The following is an 11391-nucleotide window of genomic DNA, read 5'->3' on the forward strand; positions in this document are numbered from 1 at the left end:
TAGGTGCTATCCAGTATGGTAGCCACTAGCCATATGAACAGCCCTGCATTGCTTATGAGAAGGCCTGGAGAACAGTACAGATGGTTTAGGTGCAAGCAGCCCAGTACTGCTGTGAGACCACAGGGTTCATATCCTCCTGAGAGTAAAGTAAGATGTTCTTTCTTTACAAGGGCCCTTACATGGGGCACTTTAAAAAAGAAATAAACCTGAAAAAATATTATTGGACTAGGCATCTTATCACCTGTTGATCACTCATTTGTGCTTGCAGTGAGTCTAAACCTGTGAGTTATCCTCAGTCCTCCTGTTTCATAGCTCTCTGTACCTTAGAAAAAAAGCATTCACAGCCACTGTTTCATTTGAGTCTCCCTAATATGGAAGAGGCAAGTACACTAGCAGTTATTATATCCATCTGACCCACAAAGAAACTGTGGCTTAGCAATGAAGTGATGCCCAAGGGCCTCTAGTTATTAAGTGATAGTGCCAGACTGAGAATGGAAAAAACTCCAGCAGCGTCTTTGAGTACTTTCTGTTTCCAGTCAACTGCCAAATCTGAGTGATTTTCTTCTATACCTCATTCTCAATCAATTCACTTTTCTCCATCATGATTGTCACCACTGTGGCCCAAACCCTTCAGTCTATCTTCCCCATAGTAATCAGAGTGGTCTTTTTAACATGTTAAGCTGATTGTGTACTCTCTTGTTTAAAACTTTTTGCAATTACTCGTAGGATAAAAAGCAACCTCTTGTATAATTTGACAACACATATACTAAAATTAGAATGATACAGAAAAGATTAGCATGGTTCCTGCATAAGGATGACACACAAATTCATGAACTGTTCCATAATTTTTAAGGCTTTCCTGTTGGCTCAGATAGTAAAAAAAAATCTGCCCACAGTGCAGGAGACCTGAGTTCAATCCTTGGGTTGGGAAGATCCCTTGGAGAAGAAAATGGCAATCCAACCCAATATTCTTGCCTGGAGAGTTCTGTGGACAGAGGAACCTGGTGGGCTACAGTCCATGCGGTCACAAAGAGTCAGACACGACTGAGTGACTAACACTTTCACTACACACTTGTAGATATGAACCACAATTTCTTCACCTCTTCATCTGCTGATGGACAGCTAGGTTGCTTCTAAGTCCTGGCTGTTGTAAATAGTGTTGGAATGGACACTGGGTTATATTATATACAACATAACATAAAATATATATTATAATTTTTAAGTAGATAAATTAAGATTTTTAGTTGGAGTTTCAATATCAAGCTCTCAGAAATTAATAGAATGAATATACAGAGAAGTAGAAGGATATAGTAGACCCAAAAAGCACTGTGAACCAAGTCAGCATAATTTAGATTTATACAATTTTCACACAAGAGTAGGATACAAATTCAAGTGCCCATAGACCAGAAACTAGGAGACACTGGAATATATTCAGGGACATAAGAGCAGGTGAAAAAATTTTATGATCTAAAGGTACTGAAATCATATAGAGTCTGCTCTCTTATCACTTTGGAATTATATTAGAGATCAATATAAAAAGATATTTGAAAGTAACCCATATGTTTTCAAGTGCAATGTGACATTTATCAAGAGAGATCTTTGACTTAGCCACTGAAAGTCTCAATAAAGTTAAGAGACTGGAAAACCACAGAGGCTGATTGCAGAGAAGAAACATTTAAATGAGAAATTAATATCAAAATGAGAAATTACAATCAGAGATACTTTAAAAATCCCATATATTTGGAAGGTAAATTTTCACTTTTAAATGATGTGTGTGTCTAAAAAGCCATAACAAGGAAAATTAGAAACTACTTATAATAGAATAAGAGGAGAGTTTACCAGAATTTGTTGCATGCTGAAGCTGCTCAATGCAGTTAAATACAATGTGGAGTCTTGAATAAGGTATGAAAACAAATAATGGATGCTAGCACAAAATATTGTGAAATTTGAACAAACTCTATAGTTAGTAATACTATATTACATGTTAATTTCCTTGCTTTTGCAACATAGTATTTGTTTATAGTCTCAGAATTGGATTAGAAGCTTCAAGTCTGACTCAAATTTCTTAAAAAAATAAGCCCATCAGAATGGCTGCTATCCAAAAGTCTACAAGCAATAAATGCTGGAGAGGGTGTGGAGAAAAGGGAACCCTCTTACACTGTTGGTGGGAACGCAAACTAATACAGCCACTATGGAGAACAGTGTGGAGATTCCTTAAAAAACTGGGAATAGAACTGCCATATGACCCAGCAATCCCATGGCTGGTCATACACACCGAGGAAACCAGAATTGAAAGAGACGCGTGTACCCCAATGTTCCTCGCAGCACTGTTTACAATAGACAGGACATGGAAGCAACCTAGATGTCCATCAGCAGATGAATGGATAAGGAAGCTGTGGTACATATAAACAATGGAATATTACTTAGCCATTAAAAAGAATACATTTGAATCAGTTCTATTGAGATGGATGAAACTGGAGCCCATTGTACAGAGTGAAGTAAGCCAGAAAGTAAAACATCAATACAGTATACTAATGCATATATATGGAATTTGAAAGATGGTAACGATAACCCTATGCAAGACAGAATAAGAGACACAGATGCATAGAAGTCTTATGGACTCTGAGGGAGAAGGTGAGGGTTGGACGTTCTGAGAGAATAGCATTGAAACATGTATATTATCATATGTGAAACAGAACACCATTCCAGGTTCAATGCATGAGACAAATGCCCAGGGCTGGGGCAAAGGGATGACCCAGAGGGATGGGATGGGGAGGGAGGTGGAGGGGGGTTCAGGATGGGAAACACATGTAAACCCATGGCTGATTCATGTCAATGTATGGCAAAAACCACTACAGTATTGTAAAGTAATTAGACCCCAACTAAAATAAATAAATTTATTAAAAAAAAACACACACCAAGATAATAAACTTTCTAGACTTTTAGGAGTAATACTAGATGTCAGAATACATGGAACTATATCAAAGTTTTGAGCAAATATAAATAACCATTCTATTCATACTAAGTCAAAGAAGTGGAATCAAAATATCAAATTTTTTTCTAGGCAAAAATCCAACTTTCCTGAAACTTGGAGATATATATATATTATATTGTACATTATATATCTACAGTTTTCTACTATGCTTTATAAAGGCTTGAGACAGAACATGCGAAAAAAGAGAGAAATTGGAAAATATAAACTAAATGAAATGGGAGCATTAAATATGAAATAGAAAAAGTGAAACAAACTAGATAAAAGTAAAAGATCATTTTATAGTTCAGTCGTTCTTAAACATGGCTGCTCATTAGAAACACATCTGGAGCTTTGGAGAAAAAATGCAATACTTGGGCATTTGTATTTTTCAAAAATTCCAAGATAATTCTGATATGCATCTGAATTTTAAAAAGTGATTACAGGTTTTTCTATTAAATGGTAGTTTTAGTGATATACAAGTCTATTATTTTCTGTTGACCAATCATGATACAATGGTATTAAATGAATAATAGTTACATAATCACAACAGTAAAAGATGTTTGTTAGTTATCACAAACCATAGCCAGACAAAAAATAAATGATAATTACAATTGCAAGCCATAATAGAAACATGATTAACCTAAAAATATAAAATTATTGCATGCAATTTGGAAGGTTAAAAAGAGTGATGTAGTAAGTGGACACACATACATGCACATATTTTCATCTGCTCAGCCAGTCTATGTCTTTTGGTTGGTGCATTTAATCTATTTACATCTAAGGTAATTATTGATTTGTATGATCCTATTATCATTTTCTTAAATGTTTTGGATATGTTTTGTGTAGGCTTTTTCCTTCTCTTGCGTTTCTTGCCTAGAGTAGTTCCTTTAGCATTTGTTGGAAAACTGGTTTGGTGATGCTGAATTCTCTTAACTTTTGCTTGTCTGGAAAGCTTTTTATTTCTCTGTCAAATGTGGACAAGAGTCTTGCTGGGTAGAATATTCTTGATTATAGATTCTTCCTTTTCATCACTTTGAATATATCATGCCATTCCCCTCTGTCTTGTACAGTTTCTGTTGAGAAATCAGCTGATAACCTTAATGAAAGTTCCCTTGTATGTTATTTATAATTTTCCCCTTGTTGCTTTTAATATTTTATCTTTGTCTTTAATTTTTGTCAGTTTGATTACTATGTGTCTTGATGTGTAAAGCTCTAATCCAACTATCTGTGATGGGTGGGGTTTCACTCCCTCCTTGTTAGTTGTTTGGCTTGAGGCTACCCAGTCCTGAGGTCTACAGGCTCTATGGTAAGTTTAATGGCAACCTCCAAGAGGACTTACACATGAGACCACTTTCAGGACTGCTGCTGCCAGTACCTCCATCCTTGTGGCCAGCCACAGCTGACCCATGCTTCCACAGGAGACCCTCCAACACTAGCAGGTAGTTTTGATTCAGTCTCCTGTGGAGTCACTGATCCTTTCCCATGGATCTTGGAGCATACAAGATTTTGTTTGTGCTCTCCAAGAGTGGAGCCTCTGTTTCCCTCAGATCTGTGGAAATTCTGTAATCAAATTCTGCTGGCCTTCACAGTCAGATTCCCTGGGGATTCCCAGTCACTTTTGCCAAATCCCTGGTCTGAGAAGTCTGATCTGGGGCTCAGAACCTTCACAAAAGTTGGAGAACTTTGCTATTACTGTTGTGCAGATTGTGCGTCACACACCTGGTGGGTATGGGATTTGATTTTATCGTGATTGCCCCCTCCTGCCATTTTGTTCTGGATTCTTCTTTTTTGGAGGTGGCATATCTTTTCATGGTAGGTTCCAGCATCTTCCTGTTGATTATTGTTTAACAGCTAGTTTCGATTTTGGTGCTCTTGCAAGAGGAGATGAGCGCATATCCTTCTACTCTGCCATCTTGAACAGGAAGCTCAGGGACTATTAGATTTCTAGAATGAGATAAGTTTCTTTTTTTATATAAATTTATTTATTTTAGTTGGGGACTAATTACTTTACAATATTGTAAAAGTTTTTGCCATACATTGACATGAATCAGCCATGGGTTTACATGTGTTCCCCTTCCTGGACCCCCCACCCACCTCCCTCCCCATCCCATCCCTCTGGGTCATCCCATTGCCCCAGCCCTGAGCCCTTGTCTCATGCATCGAACATGGAATGGTGTTCTGTTTCACATATGATAATATACATGTTTCAATGCTATTCTCCCAGAACGTCCCACCCTCACCTTCTCCCTCAGAGTCCATAAGATTGTTCTATGCATCTGTGTCTCTTATTCTGTCACGCATATAGGGTTATCGTTACCATCTTTCAAATTCCATATATATGCATTAGTATACTGTATTGTTGTTTTTCTTTCTGGCTTACTTCACTCTGTATAATGGGCTCCAGTTTCATCCATCTCAGTAGAACCGATTCAAATGTATTTTTTTAATGGCTGAGTAATATTCCATTGTGTATATGTACCACAGCTTCCTTATCCATTCGTCTGCTGATGGACATCTAGGTTGCTTCCATGTCCTGGCTATTGTAAACAGTGCTGCGATGAACATTGGGGTACACGCGTCTCTTTCAATTCTGGTTTCCTCGGTGTATATGCCCAGCAGTGGGATTGCTGGGTCATATGGCAGTTCTATTCCCAGTTTTTTAAGGAATCTCCACACTGTTCTCCATAGTGGCTGTACTAGTTTGCATTCCCACCAACAGTGTAAGAGGGTTCCCTTTTCTCCACACCCTCTCCAGCATTTATTGCTTGGAGACTTTTGGATAGCAGCCATTCTGACTGGTGTGAAATGATACCTCATTGTGGTTTTGATTTGCATTTCTCTAATAATGAGTGATGTTGAGCATCTTTTCATGTGTTTGTTAGCCATCTGTATGTCTTCTTTGGAGAAATGTCTGTTTAGTTCTTTGGCCCATTTTTTTGATTGGGTCGTTTATTTTTCTGGAATTCAGCTGCAGAAGTTGCTTGTATATTTTTGAGATTAATTGTTTGTCTGTTGCTTCGTTTGCTATTATTTTCTCCCATTCTGAAGGCTGTCTTTTCACCTTGCTTATAGTTTCCTTTGTTGTGCAAAAGCTTTTAATTTTTTTTTTAAATAAATTTATTTATTTTAGTTGGGGGCTAATTACTTTACAATATTGTAAAAGTTTTTGCCATACATTGACATGAATCAGCCATGGGTTTACATGTGTTCCCCTTCCTGGACCCCCCACCCACCTCCCTCCTCATCCCATCCCTCTGGGTCATCCCATTGCCCCGGCCCTGAGCCCTTGTCTCATGCATCGAACATGGAATGGTGTTCTGTTTCACATACGATAATATACATGTTTCAATGCTATTCTCCCAGAACGTCCCACCCTCACCTTCTCCCTCAGAGTCCATAAAATTGTTCCATGCATCTGTGTCTCTTATTCTGACTCGCATATAGGGTTATCGTTACCATCTTTCAAATTCCATATATATGCATTAGTATACTGTATTGTTGTTTTTCTTTCTGGCTTACTTCACTCTGTATAATGGGCTCCAGTTTCATCCATCTCAGTAGAACCGATTCAAATGCATTTTTTTTAATGGCTGAGTAATATTCCATTGTGTATATGTACCACAGCTTCCTTATCCACTCGTCTGCTGATGGACATCTTGGTTGCTTCCATGTCCTGGCTATTGTAAACAGTGCTGCGATGAACATTGGGGTACACGTGTCTCTTTCAATTCTGGTTTCCTCGGTGTATATGCCCAGCAGTGGGATTGCTGGGTCATATGGCAGTTCTATTCCCAGTTTTTTAAGGAATCTCCACACTGTTCTCCATAGTGGCTGTACTAGTTTGCATTCCCACCAACAGTGTAAGAGGGTTCCCTTTTCTCCACACCCTCTCCAGCATTTATTGCTTGTAGACTTTTGGATAGCAGCCAATCTGACTGGTGTGAAATGATACCTCATGGAGGTTTTGATTTGCATTTCTCTAATAATGAGTGGTGTTGAGCATCTTTTCATGTGTTTGTTAGCCATGTGTATGTCTTCTTTGGAGAAATGTCTGTTTAGTTCTTTGGCCCATTTTTTGATTGGGTCGTTTATTTTTCTGGAATTCAGCTGCAGAAGTTGCTTGTATATTTTTGAGATTAATTGTTTGTCTGTTGCTTCATTTGCTATTATTTTCTCCCATTCTGAAGGCTGTCTTTTCACCTTGCTTATAGTTTCCTTTGTTGTGCAAAAGCTTTTAATTTTAATTAGGTCCCATTTGTTTATTTTTGCTTTTATTTCCAATATTCTGGAAGGTGGGTCATGGAGGATCCTGCTGTGATTTATGTCGGAGAGTGTTTTGCCTATGTTTTCCTCTAGGAGTTTTATAGTTTCTGGTCTTACGTTTAGATCTTTAATCCATTTTGAGTTTATTTTTGTGTACGGTGTTAGGAAGCGTTCTAGTTTCATTCTTTTACAAGTGGTTGACCAGTTTTCCCAGCACCACTTGTTAAAGAGATTGTCTTTTCTCCATTGTATACTCTTGCCTCCTTTGTCGAAGATAAGGTGTCCATATGTGCGTGGGTTTATCTCTGGGCTTTCTATTTTGTTCCATTGATCTATATTTCTATCTTTGTGCCAGTACCATACTGTCTTGATGACTGTGGCTTTGTAGTAGAGCCTGAAGTCAGGCAGGTTGATTCCTCCAGTTCCATTCTTCTTCCTCAAGATTGCTTTGGCTCTTCGAGGTTTCTTATATTTCCATACAAATTGTGAGATGATTTGTTCTAGTTCTGTGAAAAATACCATGGGTAGCCTGATAGGGATTGCATTGAATCTATAGATTGCTTTGGGTTGTATACTCATTTTCACTATATTAATTCTTCCAATCCATGAACACAGTATATTTCTCCATCTGTTTGTGTCCTCTTTGATTTCTTTCATCAGTGTTTTATAGTTTTCCATATATAAGTCTTTTGTTTCTTTAGGTAGATATATTCCTAAGTATTTTATTCTTTTTGTTGCAATGGTGAATGGTATTGTTTCCTTAATTTCTCTTTCTGTTTTCTCATTATTGGAGTATAGGAATGCAAGGGATTTCTGTGTGTTAATTTTATATCCTGCAACTTTACTATATTCATTGATTAACTCTAGTAATTTTCTAGTAGAGTCTTTAGGGTTTTCTATGTAGAGGATCATGTCATCTGCAAACAGTGAGAGTTTTACTTCTTCTTTTCCTATCTGGATTCCTTTTATTTCTTTTTCAGGTCTGATTGCTGTGGCCAAAACTTCCAAAACTATGTTGAATAGTAGTGGTGAAAGTGGGCATCCTTGCCTTGTTCCTGACTTTAGGGGAAATGCTTTCAATTTTTCACCATTGAGGATAATGTTTGCTGTGGGTTTGTCATATATAGCTTTTATTATGTTGAGATATGTTCCTTCTATTCCTGCTTTCTGGAGGGTTTTTATCATAAATGGATGCTGGATTTTGTCAAAGGCTTTTTCTGCATCTATTGAGATAACCATATGGTTTTTTTCTTTCAATTTGTTAATGTGGTGTATTACATTGATTGATTTGCGGATGTTAAAAAAACCTTGCATTCCTGGGATAAAGCCCACTTGGTCATGATGTATGATCTTTTTAATATGATGTTGGATTCTGTTTGTTAGAATTTTATTAAGGATTTTTGCATCTATGTTCATCAGTGATATTGGCCTGTAGTTTTCCTTTTTTGTGACATCTTTGTCTGGTTTTGGAATTAGGGTGATGGTGGCCTCATAGAATGAGTTTGGAAGTTTACCATCTTCTGCAATTTTCTGGAAGAGTTTGAGTAGGATAGGTGTTAGCTCTTCTCTAAATTTTTGGTAGAATTCCGCTATGAAGCCGTCTGGTCCTGGGCTTTTGTTTGCTGGAAGATTTCTGATTACAGTTTCGATTTCCGTGCTTGTGATGGGTCTGTTAAGATCTTCTATTTCTTCCTGGTTCAGTTTTGGAAAGTTATACTTTTCTAAGAATTTGTCCATTACTTCCAAGTTGTCCATTTTATTGGCATATAGCTGTTGGTAGTAGTCTCTTATGATCCTTTGTATTTCTGTGGAGTCTGTGTGATCTCTCCATTTTCATTTCTAATTTTGTTGATCTGATTCTTCTCCCTTTGTTTCTTGATGAGTCTGGCTAATGGCTTGTCAATTTTGTTTATCTTCTCGAAAAACCAGCTTTTAGCTTTGTTGATTTTTGCTATGGTCTCTTTTGTTTCTTTTGCATTTATTTCTGCCCTAATTTTTAAGATTTCTTTCCTTCTACTGACCCTGGGGTTCTTCATTTCTTCCTTCTCTAGTTGCTTTAGGTGTAGAGTTAGTTGATTTATTTGATTTTTTTCTTGTTTCTTGAGGTACGCCTGTATTGCTATGAACCTTCCCGTTAGTATTGCTTTTACAGTGTCCCATAGGTTTTGGGTTGTTGTGTTTTCATTTTCATTCGTTTCTATGCATAATTTGATTTCTTTTTTGATTTCTTCTGTGATTTGTTGGTTATTCAGAAGCGTGTTGTTTAGCCTCCATTTGTTGGAATTTTTAATAGTTTTTTTCCTGTAATTGAGGTCTAATCTTACTGCATTGTGGTCAGAGAAGATGGCTGGGATGATTTCAATTTTTTTGAATTTACCAAGGCTAGATTTATGGCCCAGGATGTGATCTATCCTGGAGAAAGTTCCATGTGCACTTGAGAAAAAGGTAAAATTGATTGTTTTGGGGTGGAAACTCCTGTAAATATCAATTAAATCTAATTTGTCTATTGTATCATTTAAAGTTTGTGTTTCCTTGTTAATTTTCTGTTTAGTTGATCTATCCATATGTGTGAGTGGAGTATTAAAGTCTCCCACTATTATTGTGTTATTGTTAATTTCCCCTTTCATACTTGTTAGTATTTGCCTTATATATTGTGGTGCTCCTATGTTGGGTGCATATATATTTATGATTGTCACGTCTTCTTCTTGGATTGATCCTTTGATCTTTATGTAGTGTCCTTCTTTGTCCCTTTTCACATCCTTTATTTTAAAGTCTATTTTATCTGAAATGAGTATTGAGACTCCTGCTTTCTTTTGGTCTCCGTTTGCATGAAATATGTTTTTCCATCCCTTCACTTTCCGCCTGTGTGTGTCCCTAGTTTTGAGGTGGGTCTCTTGTAGACGGCGTATATAGGGGTCTTGTTTTTGTATCCATTCAGCAAGCCTTTGTCTTTTGGTTGGGGCATTCAACCCATTTACATTTAAGGTAATTATTGATAAGTATGGTTCCGTTGCCATTTACTTTGTTGTTTTGAGTTCGTGTTGAAACATCCTTTCTGTGTTTCCTGTTTAGAGAAGATCCTTTAGCATTTGTTGGAGAGCTGGTTTGGTGGTGCTGAATTCCCTCAGCTCTTGCTTGTCTGTAAAGCTTTTGAATTCTCCTTCATATCTGAATGAGATCCTTGCTGGGTACAGTAATCTGGGTTGTAGATTATTCTCTTTCATTACTTTAAGTATGTCCTGCCATTCCCTTCTAGCCTGAAGGGTTTCTATTGAAAGATCAGCTGTTATCCTTATGGGGATCCCCTTGTGTGTTATTTGTTGTTTTTCCCTTGCCGCTTTTAATATTTGTTCTTTGTGTTTGATCTTTGTTAATTTGATCAATATGTGTCTTGGGGTGTTTCGCCTTGGGTTTATCCTGTTTGGAACTCTCTGGGTTTCTTGGACTTCTGTGACTATTTCTTTCCTCATTTTAGGGAAATTTTCAACTATTATCTCCTCGAGTATTTTTTCATGGCCTTTCCTTTTATCTTCTTCTTCTGGGACTCCTATGATTCGAATGTTGGGGCGTTTCATATTGTCCCAGAGGTCCCGGAGGTTTTCCTCATTTCTTTTGATTCCTTTTTCTTTTTTCCTCTCTGCTTCGTTTATTTCCATCATTCTATCTTCTACCTCACTTATCCTATCTTCTGCCTCCGTTATTCTACTGTTGGTTCCCTCCAGAGTGTCTTTTATCTCCTTTATTTCATTATTCATTCTATATTGACTCCTTTTTATTTCTTCTAAGTCCTTGATAAACATTTCTTGCATCTTCTCAATCTTTGTCTCCAGGCTATTTATCTGTAACTCCATTTTGCTTTCAAGATTTTGGATCATTTTTATTATCATTATTCTAAATTCTTTTTCAGATAGATTCCCTATCTCCTCCTCTTTTGTTTGGTTTTGTGGGCATTTCTCATTTTCCTTTACTTGCTGAGTATTTCTCTGCCTTTTCATCTTGTTTAGATTGCTGTGTTAGGCGTGGCCCTTCTGTATTCTGGTAGTATGAAGTTCCTCTTTATTGTGGAGGTTCCTCACTGTGGTTGGGGTTGGACAGGTGGCTTGTTAAGGCTTCCTGGTTGGGGGAGCTTGTGTCGGTGTTCTGGTGGGTGGAGC

The 11391-nt window shown here is 37.4% G+C and overlaps 1 non-coding gene across 1 annotated transcript; it reads left to right on the forward strand.

The window, feature by feature from the left end:
* Nucleotides 1–744: 744 nt before the first annotated feature.
* On the forward strand, nucleotides 745–849 carry LOC145537242 (U6 spliceosomal RNA). The gene has a single exon (XR_014076273.1). It is a non-coding gene; the product is annotated as a U6 spliceosomal RNA (small nuclear RNA).
* Nucleotides 850–11391: the final 10542 nt, after the last annotated feature.

This window comes from Giraffa tippelskirchi, chromosome X, assembly GCF_054371585.1.
Source record: "Giraffa tippelskirchi isolate mGirTip1 chromosome X, T2T-mGirTip1v1.2.pri, whole genome shotgun sequence".
Lineage (NCBI taxonomy): Eukaryota > Metazoa > Chordata > Mammalia > Artiodactyla > Giraffidae > Giraffa > Giraffa tippelskirchi.